The 6,000-nt window shown below is 44.2% G+C and overlaps 1 protein-coding gene across 9 annotated transcripts in view; it reads right to left on the reverse strand.

Annotated features, from left to right (window-relative positions):
• LRRC8B (leucine rich repeat containing 8 VRAC subunit B) overlaps window positions 1–2,077 on the reverse strand; it is a 77,587-nt gene extending 75,510 nt beyond the window's left edge. For all 9 annotated transcript variants that reach the window (XM_002686261.7, XM_010803345.4, XM_010803347.4 and 6 more), the window contains exon 1: window positions 1,961–2,077. The gene's annotated coding sequence lies outside the window, so the exon portion shown is untranslated. The remainder of the gene's footprint in view (window positions 1–1,960) is intronic.
• Window positions 2,078–6,000: the final 3,923 nt, after the last annotated feature.

A 6,000-nucleotide genomic window follows, 5' to 3' on the forward strand; every position in this document is an offset into this window, starting at 1 on the left:
GTGGTTGCCAAGGGTTAGGCAGGCAGTAGGAATGACTAGGAAGATCACAGAGGATTTTTAGGCTAGTGATCATACGATATAGGATCATACGTGATGGTATTATAATGGCAGATACACGTTGTTACACATATTGGCTAAATCCACAGAACGTATGACACCAACAGTGAGCTCTAAACTATGGTCTTTGGATGATACGTCTCAATGTAGCTTCATCTATGTATCAAGCGTCTCACTCTAGTGGGAGATGTTGATAATGGGGGAGGCTATGCATGAATGGGGGCAGGGGGTATATTGGGAACTCTCTGCAGTTACTCTCAGTTCTGCTGTGAACCTAAAACTGCTTTAAAAAACAAATTCTCTTAAAAAAAAAAAAAAAAACAGCTTAGAAGACCTGATATCCTATTTCAGTGATATTCAATAGAACCCTTTTCATTCCCAGGCTTCAGAAGAATGAAGCAGCAGTGGGGAGGACAATGGTTATTATAAAGCAAATCTTAACAACTAGTCAAATGAAATCATTCTCAACATGCGAATCTTCACGCTAAGCTGAACGTGCTGGGACACTTTTCCAAATTAAGAAAAAAAGAACAAGTTTCACATAATACAAAATTTAATTCTAACATGTAGTAAATGGATAGTAGGTATCATGACTCAACGAACACTCAGAGACAACTCTGTCCCCCTCATTACCTGAACTAAGAGTAACATCAGACATGCTAGGACGAATATTGTTAAATCACAGAGGCCCAGTCACTTGCGGGATTGGCTGTCATTTCACATTCCTTCAAGGGTGAAGCTGTTGACTAGGAAACCAGGAGTAAAAGGAAGTCACCTTGACACTCACAAATCAAAGAGCACTTGGGGTTCTCTCAGGAGGTTCAACCTCAGCACCTGGAAGTTATTGTAATTAAATAATTACACTGCAGTTTGGTTGCTTCTGTGTACTACAACCTAACTAGGAGGTTTAGGAGACCTAAAGGTTAGGAAACCTAATAGTCTGATAAAGACACATACCATTTCCTCTTTAAAAAAAAAGTGAATACTGTCTATTTTAAGTTGGTAACCTATTTGCAAATTAAATTTTCATACTGGTATCTTTTTATGGATTTTTAAAAGTTTTTGGCAAGGCGAATTTATTCAAGAAAGTTTAAAGGTAGGTTTTTGTTTTTAAGTTCAGGTTTGACCTTTTTGGGGGGAGGTGTGAAGGGGGCTGCCGGCAGGGTCTTCCTGACCACAAAAAAAGTCTTCCACACACGTCATCTGACTAAAGGCAACCTATGGACTTTGGGAAGTCAGCTGAGGACATAGTGATGAGCCAACACTGAGCCTCCTCCCTTCTGACCTCTCGGCACCTGCTTAGCTGCAGCCTAGTAAGGGGAAACTCAGATTCTCTCTCGAAAACGGTAGAAGTTGCTCCCTTCTCCCTCAAACAAATGAGAGCCAACACCACCATCAAACAGTAGGTGAACAACTGTATAATAGGTTTCCCAAGAGCAGAAAAATGTGTGTCAACGAACAGCACCAGGGCAGGGGGCAAAGGAAAGCGACCCAAGCGCGGACGCCCTCCGGACAGGTCTGCTCACCTAGGGAGGGCGAGACTCCAGCCCCAGGAAACCAGAACCCGGTTCCCGCCCCGCCCCGAGAGCTCACACTTAGGTGTAGCGCCGCGATTATGGGGGAGACAGCGTCCATTCCTCCTGCCCCGAATGACCCCAGCACCCCGGAGGAGTCACGGGCATCACTCCCACTCTCCCGGAGACAAGGGAGTGGCAAAACCGCTTCTCATCTCTCCCGCCCAGCCACTTGCCCGCAGGCCCGGCTCTCAGGTGAGGCGAGAACAGGTAACCGCACCTGCTCGGCCAACCCCACCTGCTGCGTCCCCTCGCCCTGTTCTCTGCCTCCATCACCTGGATCGGCTCCGCTCCTCCTCCGTGACCCGGGGCGTCCGGCCCCGACCTACCTGTGCGCCTCCGGCCCCGGGCGCCGGCGCTCCTCACGGCGTGCGCCCCGCGCCGCTTCGGGCGCGCCGGCGGCGGCCCCGCGCCCGCACTTCCTCGGCGCCGGCTGCTGCGGGCTCAGCGGGAAGCCCCAGCGCTGCCCGGCTCACCGCCTCCAACCGGCTCCATTGTGACGCGGCGAGTTCTGCTGGCCAATCGGGGCGCGGCGGCGCGAACCGCTGACTAAGTTCGCGGGGGAAGGAGGAGGGGACTGGGTGGAGGCAGCAGGCGGAGGTGGCCGCGGCCGAGCGGCAGTGGCGGTGGAGGAGGAGTAGGAAGAGGAGAAATGGGATGCGGCTGCTTCGGTAGTTGCTCCTGCTGTTAAATTTGCAGCAGCCTTGGCCCGAGTGGTTTGCCCAGCTTAGGAACTGCGGGAACCTGTGACTCACCCCTTGCTGATGGAAACAAAGCGCAGCTGCCATCACCCAGGAGCGCGCCATGTGGCCGCCCGGCCCGCTCCGCACAGCCTCCGGTGCGCAGGCTGCAGTGCCCTGCGCCCATCGACCTGGGGCTAGGAACGCGGAGGGCTGGTTTCAAGAGACCAGAGAGGGGCTTAGGACTGTCCAGGTGCACGTGCAAGGGGCTTTGGAAGTACAGTATTTATCTGTCGGACCAGCGCCTTCTCACGTGCACACCCAGAGAAACTTATTTACATAATGTGTTTTGAATCTTCGGGGAAGCCGGGGGTAGAGCTTGTGGGAAATCCCTTTACCTTTCCTTACGCTGCGTCCTTAGGCTGCTGGGCCGAGCCCTGTGTGGCAGTTTACGGTTGTACCAAACTAAGCGGCTTAAGTTAAGATGTTGGGCCTCCAATTGCATCCGTCTTTCTCATATATGTCCTTATCCTCCACATGGGGAGAGAACAACGCTGTAGAGTGGTCTTGCTTTACTCATCACCAGCCTTTTACTGCTGGTAAACTGCAGGCTCACCCCATCTACTGCCCCACTGCTTTCCCTCCACAATTAGGTGGGAAAAGTTAAACAAAAAGTAAATCCAAAGCCAGGAATTCGGGGGACAAAATTTTTTATCATCGTCATTCACTCCCGATTCTCATCCCTACCCCAGATTTAACTCAGTCTTTTTGCAGACTATCATCCTTAACACTGTGATTCACTTAGGCAACATTTATATCTGAGTTGCTATGGCAGTCACATTTCCATTAAAAAAATGTTTGTACAGGGACCTCCCAAAGGAATTAAATAGAGGCTATAAAAGACTCACAGTTGGAATATATCTGATCGGCTTGTATAAATGGGAGTAAAGAAAATGGAACAACTGAGTTATGTGAGACTGGGTTGTGTCAGACAGAGACTTGAGACTAGGACTACTATTTGAATTACCCCAGAAGGGAATAAGAGGGTTGGTTGTCTTTGTGATGACACTACTCTTTTCTCTCTTGGTCCATTCCATTCTGGGTTGGCAGCTGTCTTGGAGGAGAAGCCAAAAGAGCATTCCTTCCTTTGGTCATTGATAGAGTTTTAATATAGCTTATGAGTGTGAGACACTGTGTATGTAGAGATGTGTTAAGCTAATTTAGGTTTGAGTTTGGTCATCAAACTGCTTAAAACCTGGAGAAGATGAAATGTATTCAGAATTACATATGAAACAGGAAAAAAGCAAGTGCTATAAGAAATACTGATCGATTGTAAAGTCATGACATTAAAAATTTTTAATGTCTAGCTTTCCATATGTATCTTTGAGTGTTTGGAAAGGAATATTCTCTCCCCTTCCAAAAACCATGAATATCACTACTTGTGTGACTTGGAGTAGTTATACTTAACCTTTTTGGAAGTCAACCTCTTCATCTATAAAATAGATTATAAACTGAATGATCATAATTGAAAATTATGTTTTCAATTCCTATGAGAGTATGAATAAAAAAGTGACTCCCATGCTTGATAACCCAAGTCACCATCAGCAGGAAGTTGAAGTGCTCAAGTTCGTTAAAACTGTATTAGCTTTGGGTTCATCTTGGATATGTGGCTTATGAATGTATTTATTCCAGTTCTCATGAACAAAATCACCCTCCACGGTGACACATATAGTGCTGACACTGGAGAAAGTAGGCTTCTGAATTTGTGATATTGCTTCTGAGAATACTTCTCTGAAACTGTACCATCAAACAGATGCTTTTTCTTCTTTCTCCTGTTTCACTTCATATAAGCTCCTGCTTACATCACAGGAGAAAAATAAATGACCTCAAATGCTATTCTCGAAGAACTTTAATACTGTGCACATGATTCAAGCCCATACAGAGGAATATTTAGTAACTAGAAATTATTGGCATCCCAGGCTAGACTTTATAATGAGAAATACAAATACTGTTTGAATTTTATGCCTGTGCCCAGTTTTTCTACTACATTGTAATCTCTTCGAAAACAGGATTAGTGGAATCGTGAAATATGCTCAGTCCTTAAAGAAGTATCTAAAATCCTCTAAGGGACTCTGATCAATTTATTTTGATGAAAGAAAACCAATTATTCTGATCAAAGAAAATTCTAAAAGATTCAGTCACTATTTCCAGAGCCAAATTTGTCCAAATCTATTGCCAGTGGTAAAGAACTCACTTGCCAATGCAGGAGACAAGAGATGCAGGTTCGATCCCTGGATTGGGAAGATTCCCCAGGAGAAGGGAATGGCAAACCACTCTAGTATTCTTGCCTGGAAAATCCCAGGGACAGAGGAGCCTGGCGGTCTACAGTCCATAGGGTCACAAAGAGTTGGACACGACTGAAGTGACTTAGCATGCACACATGTATATTAAAGCACTTATTATGTGCACATAAGTATGCTAGACATGGTGGGCAATACCAAAAAAGCATGAGACTTGGTCCCTGACCTCAGCAGCCCATAGCTTAGATGAACACATTGAAAACAAGTACTACTTAGGCTCCACTAAATCTCGAGATGGATCAGTGCAGATGGTAATAGACAAAGCCTCATGAAGAAAGGGGAACTTTATTGAAAGGGAAGCAAAATTTAGAAAAACTGAATCCTATATCTTTGTCTTATCTAGCCCATATATTGTCTTAATAACCAATCCATTTTCAGGGATCAGTCGATCTCTTTCTGGTAAGTTCAGACTTTCTAGAAGAAGCAGAAGTTGAAATTCTGTTTTCTACAACATCCCATTGAGTAAGAGACTAAGCTAGTGAGTGCTAGGTTTGTCATATTCATATGACAAAGGGGATGACTGTAGATAGCAAATTTGGCTGGTTCCTCTGCCCAGTGACATGAATAATAGAAATGAAAGGAACACTATGATTTGGTATCTGGTTTTTGACCTACATGACCAACAAGAAGTAATTAAGTAACTTATGGGTTTTGCAGGCCCCTTTTGAGCTGACACCCTGGGGGGAAAAATGAGTGACATCAGCATTAAACTATGCTCCATGTGGCTGCCTTGATAAGAGTTTTCTCTGTATCTTGAGAATTTTCATGATTAATGTAAGACAGAATATTATCCAGTATTAACAGTTCTTTTCTAATTCTAAAATTATTTCTGATAGTGAAAAATCCTTTATTTCTTTAAATTAATTAAACATTGAATGCCTACAGTGTATAAAAGAAAGCACTGGAGATCTGACAGAGGTTAGGGAGAATACCGAGATAAATATAATAATTCCTTTTCTTAAAAGATGTGTACTCTAAAAAAAAAAAAAAAAAAAGATGTGTACTCTAATGGAGGTTTATCCAGATAGCATATAGCATTTTAAAGGTGAGGTGAGATTGGTGAGCCATACAGGGTTGGAGGAGAATCAAATGAACATGGGTCTGGGGAAGTTTGGCTAGCTTTAATTTCTAAATTAGAATATTACTTTTAAATACTGTGTCACCATTATGGTTCAAGTTTGTTAGTTTTACTAAGACATCAAGTCAGAAGAAAAGAAAAGCTAGAAGGCATTCATGGTTTTGCATTCTCAGAAACTTTGCCAGAACCCCCCTGGTTCAGCTGTGTATAGTTGGGCTCATTGTCACTGACAAAGATTTTTAATCTATTTT

Source organism: Bos taurus, chromosome 3, assembly GCF_002263795.3.
Source record: "Bos taurus isolate L1 Dominette 01449 registration number 42190680 breed Hereford chromosome 3, ARS-UCD2.0, whole genome shotgun sequence".
Classification (NCBI taxonomy): domain Eukaryota; kingdom Metazoa; phylum Chordata; class Mammalia; order Artiodactyla; family Bovidae; genus Bos; species Bos taurus.